A 14,779-nucleotide genomic window follows, 5' to 3' on the forward strand; every position below is an offset into this window, starting at 1 on the left:
TTGCTTAACCGTGCAAAACGAGCCCAAAGGTCAAGTATCCTGCAAGAGCGTTCAGAAGTGGTGATCAAGAACACGGGTGTACTGGAGAATCGGAAGAGCCAGAAAGTGAAGCTGAATGATTAGGTTTCCTGTGGGATTGGTGTTATGATGAGTGAATTTCACATGCAATTTTATAACCATTGTGAAATGTAACAGTCGTTACAAACCTGTTTTTTGGGGTGAAAGCAAAGATTATTGGCACCCTATGTGTTTAGCAATACCTTGCACTTCCATTTCTCAGAAAAACGGTGCAGGTGAAATAAATTGGGGGCAAGTGTCTTTTAGATTGTGGCATGACTAATAGGTTTTGGTGTTGTTTTTAGTCCGTTTCATGCTTGGAGGATTCTTAATTCGGGTTTGATTAGGAATGCATGGTGATGACTGGTGGGGGCATAGCGTGGGGGGCTCTGCACCAGCAAAAATGATGATAATTACTAATAAGATAAAATACTGGGCCAAAATGAATCTTTGTTAGTACGACTTTGCTAATGCAAATATGCACCAGAAAAATATCCCTATGTTGTTGCACATTGAGAAAATATTACGGTTGATGAGAACATTTAAGGAGAGAAAGGGTTTTTTTTTTTTTTATGTATAAAATTAAAGGTATTTTTTCTCTTGTCAACACCACATCCCTAGTAATAACTGATACAGCAAGTGGTATACAGTAGTGGTGTTTGTTCGCCTCATAAATCCAGTGAGCCAAGTTCAGTTCTAGTCTGGTCATTGTCCCCAAATGCTCCTCGTTGTATACACCTGAGGTACTTTGCATCCATAAGATGGCCGTGTATGTGTGTGAATGTGCACAGTAAGGAGTTGGTGTGTAATGCTGCTTGGACAGACACCAATATCCTTTAACATTATAAATAAAATGGTTGACTGGGTTTAACTGAGCTTATCTTAGAGTGCCAGAGAGAAGGAGCTGTAAAGTCAGTGAGTACTGAAATGGTAAAAAGGCTGGCCTTTAAGGACCACCAGCCTTCAGGTCGATTTTAGGTAAGAATAAATCACACAGATGTAAAATGTGTCATAAACAAAAAAAATTAAAATCCATATAATAGCATGTCACCTTCTTTTATGGTACTGTTTTTAAAAGTAAGATGGCAATGGTCAAACAGTGCCGTAACCTCAATGGCACTTCCAAGATGTCAAGAATTATCAAGAAGTGCTTCAGAGGTGATGAAAATTGAGGAAAAATTGTCAGAAAAGTGGAAAATGATTAAATGAATACATAAAGTCACAAGGGAAGGCAACAGGGAAGTTCTTGTCCATATTTGTGAGATTCAGGTAGGAAGCGTACTTGTAGTTACTCCAGAGCTAGGGCCTCATGTGTAAACTGTGTGTACGCACAGAAATCTTGCACACACACCCATTGCCATGCTGACATCACTATGTATAAAAACTAAACTTGGCGTAAAGCCACACTCATTCTCACGGCAGCCTACCCCACTGCTTATGCATGTTTTCTGCTCCGTTTTTACAAACTGGCGGCACCCAGCGTCAAAGCAGTGCTACTGTTTCAGTGTGATCCATCTTTTTTAAGATTCGCATTAGTGATGTAGGATTTGGCAAATATATCGAAATTAACTGCCTATCGTGTACAAGTTTAATTTACTTGATTGTAATCATTCTGTAGCAATATAATGGTGCACAGAAGGAACAAACTATTCCAATTACCATAAATGCTTTTGTTCCTCTCAGTGCGCCACTCAGAGTATTTCAAAGCCACCAGCAGACCTCTGTGACCCTGTAGTTGGGATATAATGAGTTGGATAATGGATGGATGGATGTGTGAGTGGTATCATAGCTAATCGGGAAAACTCTTAAGACGAGTTGTGTCGAGAGCGTAGAGGATTATTGAGATACAGCTTTCAGCCCTGGAGGACATTTCTAGCACATGCTTCCTAAAGAAAGCCACTAGCATCTGCATGGATTCCACTTGGCTAGGCTGCAGTCTATTTCAACTTGTTCTTGCCTTGCGCATGATGCTTGCTGGGACTGGTTTGACCCCGGATGGATGGAATAATTAAACATGTATAATGAAAATTTTTCACTGTTCCATAAAAGTTTTGAAGAATTGGCGTTCTAAGCTAACAGCTGGCTTTACATTTATTACAGAGCTCAGTGGGTGGCGATTGGTTACTTGGAGAAAGAAAACGGAAGGACAGGAATTGTGTGTTGGTACGTTTGGCAGAGGCACTACTGCTGCATTAAATTATTCCATTCAGAGAGGCAGGAACGATCGATTTTAAGATTCTCCTCCTAACCTATAAGGCATTAAATGGTCTAGCCCCCGTCTATTTGAGTGTCTTGCTCCATTGTCACAATCCCCCTCGTGTTCTTAGATCCGCAGATCAGCTGCTCCTAACCGTTCCCAAGGCACGTTTTAAAGTTCGTGGTAAAAGGGCTTTCTCCGTCTGTGCACCCAGGCTCTGGAACTCCCTGCCCTTAGTGGTTAGGCAAGCCGCTTCAGTCGCCACATTCAAATCTCGCCTAAAAACGCACTTCTTCACATTGGCTTTTCATTCTTAACCTGTTTCATTTTCCACTTGCCTTTTGCTATTTTTTCTATTTTATTTGGTCCCCTGGCCTGTTTTTAGTATCTCTGTTTTAATTCTCTCTTAATGTTTGTTTTTAATATTTTGCTTTTAGTCCTGCTTGTTGTAACTGTACAGCGCTTCGGTCAGTTGTAATGCTGTGTTTTTAAGCGCTCAACAAATAAATATGGTATGGTATGGACAGGGCACCAGCCACTACCACTGCGCCACCGTGCCCCTCATGTTTAATACATGCTTTAATGCATTTCATCATGAATGATATCAAGTATACATCTTACTATTCTAAAATGTTCAGAGAGCTGTAATGTTATGAATGTAAATCCCGATCAGTGTCTGTGGAAGAGAAAGCCCATTTACAGTAAGAAGCACGTAGTGATTAATGACTGGATCAGGAAACACATGCTACTTTAGTTACGATGGAATTTGAGAAACTCTAGTAAATTTAAACTTTGATTTTTAAGGTGAAGTTTACGACATTCTGCTTTTAATGACAAAATAAAATACAAGATTTAAAGTGAAAATTTAGAGATTACAGTTTACATTTCAACTTTTTTTTGTTTCTTCGCTTTGTCCTTAATTTTTTTTTTTTTTCTTTTCTCTTTGCCCTTCTGTATGAAACTCTGACGGAGGGCGACCACTTCCTTTTTTTTTATGCTGGGCACTGTGCAACTTTCTGAACATGAATTATCGAGTGTCTCCACCACGCTGTATCACTTCATCACTTTCCTTTTGTTGCTTATAACACTACTTCAGCCAAAAAATAGTACATTTTTCCTTGCCTCCACTTCACACTCACTGGAGTTTTTTCTTTTTCTCCATGCTTTTGCCATTGTCTTTTCACAAAATATTGAACATAACAGGTTATTTATATTTATTTACATATTCAAAGGAGTGTAATTCAGGGAGGAGTCGGGGTGGGACAGCAAGCGCATGCACATGTGTTACTTGCTGATCGGGATTTATGGAGCTGAAGTCTGAGGAAGTTGGCTTACACACTTTTTTTTTTGCATTTTGAATTGCGCACATTTCCATTTTTGTCCGTACTCCATGTTTTACTGTGAATTCTACACATGCCATTATACGTGAGGATGGAAAAGAATGATGAGAGAGATTTGTCACTATGGTTCATGAGACTCGCTGGTTTATAAGCTGAGAGGAGCAGTCTTGGTGGTGGGTTGCAGCAAAAAAATTTCAACATGAAGACCTGCTTTAAAATGCTCAGAAGATGATGTTCAAATCTTTGCCTTTCTTTGAAAGACAGATGAACAGTATTGTGTAAAATAAGAAGGCATGTTTCTGGTGAGAGACTGTCTCCCTTGTCAGGGCTGGTCACTGCCTCACACCGTATGCAACTGGGTGACCACCATGACTCATAAGTTGTATTAAGTCAGTCTGAGAATGTCGGGTTTTATTAAGAAGCAACTTGGTGGCTCAGTGGTTGGTGCAGATACATCTGGGATCCTGGGGATTTGAATCCTGGACTCGGTCACCGTCTATGTCGAGTTTGCATGTTCTCCCTGTGTTTTTTGTGAGTTTTATGCAAGTTAGGTTAAGCCGATGATGCTTCTCACAAATTCTAGTAAGAGGGATGTCAAAACTAATGACTGCAGTTGCCTATCTCCTTGACTGACTTTGTTCAATTACATGACTGGGAATGGCCAGGGATGACAAATTACATGACTCCATGCAAATATTTTTAGCACAGTTTCACAATTCCAAAGTATGCCAAGCTCATGGCATTTTGATGACCAAAAACCTGATGTACAACAGCACCCAGGCCTGGATTAGATTGAGCAGGTTTGAGGGTGACATGTTTATTCATGTTCATTCAAAGTATTTGCCAAAAATGATTTTTATAATTGGAGTGGAGATCAAAACCCTAACTTTCTATCCCCATAACATTTAGTCTTGCAATGATGTTGCAAATCAAATTCTCCTCCTTAACATGAATCCCAGAGTGAAAGCACAAAACAATAATTCACTTTTTTTGCAAATAAAACTGGAATGGGTTCTTAAGACACCTGTCACAATTCATACCTGATAATATTGTTTGTTTTAACTGTGATATAAGATTTGTTAGACAGGCGTTCTGTGGTATGGCCATTACACTCTCTACGTTGATCCTTGTGAGTGGTGAGGTGTTGCATGTTGGATTAACACATGCAAGTTAAAATTTCACTGGACTGTGTACCCAAGAAAATAACAACACTAAACTTTTTGCATGAATTGTGCCACACATAAAGGGTCACAAGTGGATTATATGTAATTGCACAGTGTTAGAAATATGAAACTTCAAAGAGTACACTTGGGGCTCATTTATACTTCACGCTCAGAACGCGTACGTGCCCGCATCATGGCTGCCACGCGTTCCCAGCGTTCATTTCACGTGTCCTCTGAGCAGGTCCTCCGAAATTAGCGTGATGCGTGCACGAGTTGCAGTACCAGCAAAATGTCGGGGGGCACAGTGTGCTAAAAGTCAGAACGTGATGTCAGTGTCTCTGTTTACTATCTACATGTGACAGAAAGCCTCTATGGAGATCCTATGTGATGAATGCTTCGATGTGATGAAGCAAAATGCCGACATACAGATGCATTCGTGGTGCTTTTATATTCAAGCGTCGCATATTCCCGATCGTAATGACATGATACATTTTAAGTCTCACATACCATCTTTTGTGCCGTCTATTTTTTTTTTTTTTTTTGCAACTTCACAACAGCAAAATAATGTATAGCGTTATATTTGAGCCACTGAGAACAAAATAAAGGGCATGGTGAAAACGTGTATTTTGTGATTAAAGTGGAAATTTCGGCTTTAATCTCGAAATGTCCACTTTAACCTCGTAGTTTACTTTATCATTAATGCAGACCATCGTAAACGTCATCCCAGTTTTTAATCGCTACAAGCTTCTTGGACCTGACAGCAGCGGCAAGCAGCAATAGATCACCACACAGAACAAATTAAATGCATGATATTCCAACTTTCTGCACATTTAGAATCTTTAGATTTGTACTTGATACTGCTTTCATGATGAAATGTATTAAAGTGTGTATGTTACATTTTACATATAATTTCGTTTAAATAATGAATACTGTTAATAATAACACACATGGGGGTGTCACGGTGGCGGAACGGTAGCACTGCTGTCTCACAGGGAGTTATGTTGCTGGTATTTCCTGCTTGTATTCCACACTGTGCTCCGGTTTCCTTCCAAAAATATGCAGATTTGGGGATTTGGTGCCGCTAAAATGACGCTAGTGTATGTGTGTGCTTGTATTCACCTTGCAATGAGCTGAGGCCTCGTCCAGGGATTGTTTCTCACTCATGCCCAATGCTTGCTGTAATGGACACATCCCTGGATTGATGGATTTAATCAATAAACATAATTTTCAGACATATTGCGGTAAGGTGTAATCAGAACTTAATGAGTGTTCTAGGCAATTCACAACACAGAGAAGCCAAACATGTTCTCACTGTGATAATATCTCGCACTGCCACCTGGTGGATTCCTCCAGATTTATGTAAAGTACGCACGCAAGTATGAACATGCAACGCTTGCGTAGCAGGAGCGTCCGCTGCATCGTGCGTCGCGTCGCGTGAAGTATAACTCCGGCCTTGCATGTCAAGAGTAGCCAAAATCCCATTTAATAGTTTTGTTCCATATTGTCTACAAAAGCAGCTTGTAAAGCTTGAACCAAAGATCAATTTTGCGTCCACTGGATATTTGCATGTAAGTGGCTAGATGGAGTTGCTTGTTAACCTACAAGAAAGTGGTTGAATGGATTGATATTTTCAGTTTGTTGACCCAGTGAACTATCAGATTAGCTCTGCTTTTGTTGCATTGTTTCGTTTATCATCCAGTCCTATGGGGAAGTGCACTAATTATGTTTTTTGTGGTTCCGTCAAATTTTATTCCTTGCTGCTCAGTAGCTTTGTTTTCTTGTCTGCCTCTCTAATGACTTGTATGTACAGTATATTGATTTTTGTAAGTCGCCTTGGGTAAAATCGCATGCAAAATAAATAAATGATAATGCTAATAAAGAGGTTAGCTCAAAAAGCGCTATGGCCTGTGAGTAGTTATTCTAAGGTGTGGAACATAACATGCATAATATCCTGTTTGGCACAGTTCTTTTAAAATGAAAGTTTTATCTGAGGTGCCGACTGCCAGCATGCCCTGTTAAGTAATAACTGCATTCAACACAGTTGGGGTCACAGGGGTCTAAGAGCCTATCCAGCAACAAAGGGAGTAAAGGAGGAATCGGTCCATTTATCTACTCCATGGCACTCGCCCCCATACCCAAGTCACTCCCGTAATCTTTAATTACCAGTTAACACAGGGTACACAGTCTTTAGTATGTGGGAGGAAAAATCAGTTATATATTCAGGAAAAAATACTCCGACACATGGAGATTATGTAAATGGCACATAGACAGCAGCAAGAGAGATTTCAAATCCAATGCTGCTGCACTAACCGCTATGCCACCCAACTCTGTTTTATTTATAGTGATGATTCTATCTCATTCACATAAGGTAGGCCATTGAACTGAGAAAAGACAAGATGGCAATTGCGCAAGCTGTTGAAGCAATGCATTTTTATGATTGCTCCCATTTTGATTTACTTTACTATATATGGAGGTATTGGCAAAATATCAACATCTTTAAATGTTTGTGCAAGTGGTCATGAGAGCAAAGTCCTATAAGTCAGTCAGTGGGCTCATGATTCCTGAAGAGATATAATTGTATACTGTCTTTGCACAAGTGATTTATCCCTAGGCATCAGATTGCAGCTTTTTCTTGGCATTCTGTACTGATGGATATTACTTTTATAAAGCTTTTGTTTTTTCCTAACTCTCCACCCAGCCAATCTCCGTAATGTTGAAATATCTTACAAATCTTACCCTCTAGCTTACTAGTAAGTACATATACTAGGGTGTTTATGGGAAGGTGTGAAGTTATGGGTCTGTAACCAGGTCATTTAGATGTCATAAGCAGATGACTGAACATTTTACGGTTTGCATTCCAAGTGATTCTTGGATTCAAAACCCAAGCATTAAATCCAGAGAGTCCCAGTTGAGCCAGTCACTCTAGTTGATTGATTTCCTTCTGCAAAGGCAGCTGTTTGAGCAACTTTTCTTTTTCATTGTGCTTCCCGAATTCTTTAATGATTGATGATGAACTTGTAGAATTTAGTTTCTTCACAACTACATAAATACGTAAATGCCGGCTATAAACAGTAAGAGTGAACAACAGATAGCATCCATCCTTCTAGTTCTTGCATTTTTAAACCCTCTTAATCCAATTCAAGGTTTTTGGGGGTGGCAAATGCAAACACTAGGTACATTCCAGGAGCTAGCCCAGAATGAAATGCCAGGCCATTGCAGGTGACAGTCCTGTACACACACATTTTGGGCCCCATGTCTTGGCTGTTGGAGAAAAACTTGAGCATGAGGGGGAAAAGTCATGCAGACACTGGGAGAACATGCAAAGGCCATGAAGGCCTGCACCATGCCAGAATTTAAATCTAGACCTGTAGAGTTGTGAGGCAGCCATGTTAATATCTGTGCCACTGTGTCCCTCTGGTGGTTAATTAGCAGCTCCTTGTTTTGGCTCTGAGCTTTTGTGAGACCAGGACGCCTCCGTAATGGGAGGACAATTGGAGATGACTTGTGAAGAATGCTGTATCCTCCAAACTGCTATTTGGCAGCAACACCCTACCCGAGGTGTAACAGCCCCTTGGAGTCCCACAGGGTTATATGAGACTTGGTATTTGTCGGTGCAGTCCTGTTGGGTTCTAGGAGTACCGCAGCGGAAGCTGCAGAGCCCCACTGGGCTTCCGCAACACCTTTGAGCAGTTCCAGACCTCCCTAACAAACCACCTGGAGTTCTCCTGTGTGCGGCTTAAAAGGAGCCAGCTACCTCACAGAAAGAAGCTGGGGTTGGGGAAGTGGAGGAGGAGGAAGACGAACTGACGTGACCTGAAGGAGAGAGACAGTAAGAAGAAACGGAATGTATATTGGTGCCTTTTTCTTGTGTAATGTTTGTACTGGGGTATAGTGGGGAGCAAGGGAAAGTGCTACCTGATGGAAATAAATGTCTATGTTGTAAAGATTGGTGCCTGTAACTGTGGTTTCGGGTGTTTGGGGAGCTGTTTGCCCCCAGGTCTTCACAAGTGACATCCCAGATGGGACTTCCTGGCGGTATGTAGCCAACCATCTGACATCATCGCCAACCATGTTGTTTTCAACCTCACTCTTGGCCTGATCCACTCCACCTCTTTTTTGAAGGTATCTCTTGACCCAATCATCCTCTGTCTTTCTCTCTACATCTCAGACCACTTCAGTTTCTCAGGACACCACCTATCACCTCCCTCAATGCTCTAGAGCAAGAGTTCCCAAACTTTTTTTCGGCCACAGACTCCTTTACCAAAAACTTTTAAAACCGTCGACCCCCTAGTCATTTACTTTACTTACTCAAATGAATAAATTTGCACAGTACTCGATATTAAATATTTCACTAGATATCAAACTTCATTTTAATCACTTGTAATTAATGATTAAAAAAGATGAAAGGACTACGGAATATGGCATTATCTTGTACAACATTTAATATCAAAACCTGCACTAATGAAAATTAAAGCAATAAATACGAGTTTTTTTTTTTTTACATTTTTGACATTTATGAAATAAATATGTAAATTCAAAATAAGTACAAATAGTCCAAGCTGTACTGTCTGCATTTCTTTTTTTGATTCAGTCATATTATCTGAAGAAATAAAAACTTATTAACAATTTCGACAGACCCAGTATGTACTTACTTGAAACAAAAGATTTTTGTTCAAACTCGAATAAACTGTGTTCTCTGATTTTTCTTTTTTGTAGTACTGCTCCTCAATAAATAATTATATTCAAAGTTCAAATCACAAATAAGTAAATGTCACATCAAACGAACCAATTGAAAGTGTTTTATGAAAGCATGACCGTACAAGACTGATAGATTCTGCTAATATCGAATATCTGTCTTCACCTACCAGTTTTTCATATCCGCACTTGCTTTGATACGTTCGATAAGACAATGCACAGACATGTTTGTGCTACATGTATTTTCATGCATTCTTACGTGTGACTCTTAATGACACATTTTACCTTTTCGTTTGCGAGTTTGGTATGTAATGTGTTTTTATCAATTTTTTTTTTTAAACTATTTTACTTCTTAATTAGGTACTTATTGGAATCATGGATATTTTGAAATAGCAAACAAATAGCAGTAGTAAGGGGGTCTATTTTTGCTGTCGTTGACCCCCAAATTTTTTTATTGAAACTATCAACCCCTAGAAAGTTCAAATCAACCACTTTAGAAACTCTTGCTCTAGAGGCTACTTTTGGAGTAACAATGAGGGACAGCTCCCAGAATTTCTTCTATGAACATTTCACCCTGGATATCATGGATATCATTGTTGCTCCCACAGTCCATATCTAAATTTACACTTGGTACATCAGCATTCTACACCCCTCTCACACACTTCCTACAAGCAAAGTCTGCACTTACTGCCTGCACACCTCCCTTCATACCGCACCCACCTCCCCCAGCAACTTTACTACGATGGGTGACACTTCAAACTTTACTACACACTCCATACCGCTCTGCACCCACCTCTTCCACACCTCCTGCCCCTCCACCCCCAACATTCGCCTTGGTCATTCCTGCATGTATCTTGAGGCCTTTTGTGTCCAAACTAGTTTCCTTTTCAGTATCTTCTCTTTCAATTCTGTTTTTACTTTTGTAAATCAGTATAATCTCATTGGCATGCAAGAGCACACATGGCAATCCCACACACGCTTCTCTGATCATCACCTCCTGTACTTACAAAAAGTAACAAACTCCCAACAGTCCCCTGATGCAGTACCACCTTTCCTTTAAACGCTTCCTTTTTCCCCATCTGCTGTTCTCCCCACCATTTTTGCTTCATCATGAACTTACATTACCACAGACGCCATACCTCACTACCATACTCCTCCTACAGCACCTTATCAAATGCTCTATGGAGATGTACAAAATACTGATTCTTCGTCTTAGCCTGATGGGTTTTTTTTTTTTTGTTCCTGCATTTGTCTGACAGCAAAGATCACATCTGTTGTGTCTTCCCTTGCCATTAAAACAAAGTTGAATTTTGCTAATCTCAGTTTTTCTTAGAATAGTAATTTTCCAGTTTGCACTCCTTATTCTTCACCTTTTCCATATTTTTTGAAGTCTCCCTAATCCCAAAACTATCAATCACTGTTCCCATCAGCATTTTGAAGTAATTTACAACTACTACAGCATATCTTGCCATCTGCTTTGTTCCTGAGCACATTTCCTCCTTCATTCCTCTTGCTGCATCTCATTTGCTTACTCAGACTGCTGGCTTCTTGCACTTTCACAAATTATATTTCTTTTTGATACTTTATAGATTTCCTTTTTACCATCCACTTTTTTTGGCCACTCCTTCTCTTTTTCTCAATTACCTTCTCATTCTCGGCATTCCACCACCATTTCCTTTAGTCTCACTGAGCTCCTTAGTACAATCCTAAACTAAAGGTTTTCAGGAGACAAGCTGAAGTGTCTGCAGTATAGGGAAAGGCAGAATGCGAGTGGCAGGAGATAAACTGATTGGTAGGGAATGTTTTCTATTACTGTTTGGGAGGTGTGCTCTGTAACTCAGATAATGGAGTATAGGACCAGTCACAGTTCATTACGGAATGAAGACTCCAAGTAAAATGTAGAAAACTTCAGTACCTCTGTGTGTTTGCTTATTATGCTGATCGTTACAATATTATATGAATTGATTAATTTTGTTAATGTAGTTTTCTTTTATAAACAAATACAACTATTCAATAAACTAATTTACTGTATATCATTTTTAAAGTAGCTGTTCTGTTATCCGCCTTTTCTCTTATCCGTCACAGCCTCAGTCCCAGCCCTGTATTAGGTCCGCACGCAGTCTCCTCTGCTCGAGACTAAACTGGTTTAATTCTCTGAGTCTGTCAGAGTAGGATATGTCCTTAAGTCATGGGATGCACTTGGTTGCTCTCCTCTTCATGGTTTCAAGTGCTGCTCCAATTTTGGTGTTATCTGTGAATTTCACAGGTTTACCAACTATATGGGAATCAGTGTCATTAATATAAACCAGAAAGAGTAATGGTCCAAGGTCAGACCCCTGAGGGACTCCACTGATGAGCTCACTTCATGTTGAGCATGCTCTTCTAATCTGTACTCTGTCTCCTGCTGGTTAAACAAAAAGGGATCCAGTTTTGTAGGTTACCCCTGATGCTTTCAGCTTCTAGTGTCAGATTTGATTTTTGGTGTGAGACTATCACATGCTTTTTGAAAGTGTAAGTAAAATGTGTTTGTATGCTTTTGTTTTTGTCAACTAATCCTGTTGCTGCTTCAAAAAATCTAAGATTGGTTTGGCAAGACCTTCCTCCCATAAATGCATGCTGGCTGTTATTTAGCCAGTTATTTTCATTTAGGTAATTTTTCCAATTTATTTCTTATTGTAGTTTTGCATGGCACAGAAGTAGCACTAATTGGTTTGTAATTACTAGGATACATTTTGCCACCCTCTTGAAGATTGGAGTCCCATTTGAAAAATAAATAAATAGCAACAATTGGAACTAATGTGTGCAGTGTTCTTTAAACAACTAAAGACATTGACTCCTAAAACCTGAAAGCTGTCACCATAGAAGCACCACACAATGCAAGTACAATTCCTGCAAGGACATGAGTGACAAGCCTACTGGCTAGTGTGGTGCTAATTCAAGTCAATCTACTATATAATAAAATGGTGTGTGTGTGTTTGTTCCCGGTCTCTCTCATTGGTCAGTTTCACTTTGATACTGAGGTAAGACTTAGTAGGAACACTGAGAGTCTCCTTCAAACAAGGGATGTATTGTCAAGAATATGAATTATCTTTTCACCACAGACAATGGTGGCCCATCTACTATTGGTGATGGTCAAAATGTGGACAGGAGGTGAGCATCTCAAAAACGGTCTGAGAAGCAGGCTTTATGGGAAAGCGATCGAGAGAGGATGGGTTGCCCAAAATGGGCTGAGACACACAAGGATACCAAAGAATGGTGTAGGACAAATACTGAGGCTACATGTATGGCAAGACAGATCAAATATTTTTAAAATAACTTTCAAAGATAGGTAAAAGAATTAACATAAGTTGCTAATAAATGGTTGATCAGTGTGCTAATAGTCAATGAATACCATGCAACAAATTTGAAAGTTAGCACACTGATCAACCATTTATTAGCAACTTATGTTAATAGTCAATGAATACCATGCAACAAATTTGAATCTTTGGTACGGGATGAATTTAAAACTACTAGAACTGGGTCTACTTGTTTGTGTGTCATGACTGTGCAGGCTCTCCTCCGTACTTCCATATCAGGCACTACTAGATTGCTAGCTGTAAAACTTTTGTTTTTGAAATCATGAAGAACTATAGGCAAACTTTATTTTCTAAAACGTTTAGTTCTCAAAACTGTATACCCAGGGTGGTACTGCTTTCCACAGACCATAATGTAAATCAGTTCCTGCCCACATCAGTTGGGTAATTTTCCAATGTGGAGTTCAAATCGGTCAGCCAGCACACTTTATCTTGAAGTTCATTTGATAACAAGTTGCAAGTTTGTTTTAATACATTTAAGCTGTTTGTGTAATCATTTCAGCAGGCTGGCTGCGTTTCCTCTGAAGTCACCCCCACCCTATAAAGTATATTTCTTTGATTTCTGTATTCCGGTTCTCCCTTAAATGTAATATCAACTGTCACATCTGTGGTTTGTAATGTGTGTATTTACTATATAGAAAAATACCTTCCATCAGGGAAGACAATAACTAAAATATCCTGTTTCTATGTAAAGTTTGGTTTAGTGCCATCACACGACAGTAAACAGATTACATTGGTATAGAAAGGCCTTTATAATCGTCCTGTAATTAACAGGTATTGTTTCTGCCTCTTGACCATTCAGTTCTTATTGGGGTTCCCTTCTTCTGAGTGTCTGGGTTTTTCTACTCATTTCCTCACAAAAGTCAAAAACTGCTTGTTTCTTCATTTTAGTGTGTTTTTAAAGGTATTATATTTACGCTGTGTGGAGAATTTGAATATACAGTAAATTCATGTAAACTCTAAAAAATGTCTTGGTTGCTTACTGTCCATGGTTTATTTTCACATTTCATTCTGTGCAGTATGTGGTGGGTTGCATGGCATTCAAGGGACATCCAAATGAAAAAGGTTAGCTAGCAAGGACAGGGATGGGTTTGGTTTTCGTTGTTAGGTTTTTCTTTCTTTTTTAGTTTTTTGAATTATTTCTTCATTACACTACTTCATTAATTGTGTTCTTTGTCCAGAGATGGACAATGCATGTTACACCATGCGATAAGAACTGTAAAGAAGTGGGGCAGTGCTTTCATACTTGCATTAGATCACTTCAGTATGTACCTAATTAAATGTGTGAAATGGATCTTGGAAATGTGTACTTTGCACTCCATTACTCGCTACAGTGCATCCATCATCCAACCTGCTATATCCTAACTACAGGGTCACGGGTCTGCTGGAGCCAATCCTAGCCAACACAGGGTGCAAGGCAGAAAACAAATCCCGAGCAGGACACACACACACACATTCACCAAAGCACCTAACCTGCATGCCTTTGGGCTGTGGGAGGAAGCCCACGCAGACACGGGGAGAACATGCAAACTCCACGCAGGGAGGACCCAGGAAGCGAACCCGGGTCTCCTAACTGCAAGGTAGCAGTGCTACCCACTGCGCCACCGTAGTACAGTGCAACAATTCAAAAATCTTGAACAGTCGGATAAGTTTCAAGTGCTTGAAACACCTTCATGAATGTACAAATGTTAAAAAGGCCAGTGTGTGGGGTGTTTTTTTTTTTTTCTCTAGGCTGTGGTGTGCTAAGCTGGTAACATAACTTCAGGAGAGGACCACTGAATCAACAAGCTAATTAAAAGGACACGCTCAGTTCTAAAATGCGCTTTGGACCCCTTAGAGATGGTCACAAAGGAGAGAATTAAAACAAAATTGAGTGGTATAATGAACGCACTTCGACACTAACACTGAGGATTTTCAGCCAATGAGTCATTCAGCAGATGTGTGTTGAGAAACACGACTGGGGCTGAATAATAG

General features: G+C 39.8%; 1 protein-coding gene across 2 annotated transcripts in view; it reads left to right on the forward strand.

The window, feature by feature from the left end:
* The window catches only part of selenbp1 (selenium binding protein 1), a 68,916-nt gene that overhangs the window by 1,040 nt on the left and 53,097 nt on the right, over nucleotides 1–14,779 (forward strand). The window lies entirely within an intron of this gene.

The sequence above is a fragment of the Polypterus senegalus genome, chromosome 1 (assembly GCF_016835505.1).
Source record: "Polypterus senegalus isolate Bchr_013 chromosome 1, ASM1683550v1, whole genome shotgun sequence".
Taxonomy (NCBI): Eukaryota; Metazoa; Chordata; class Cladistia; order Polypteriformes; family Polypteridae; genus Polypterus; species Polypterus senegalus.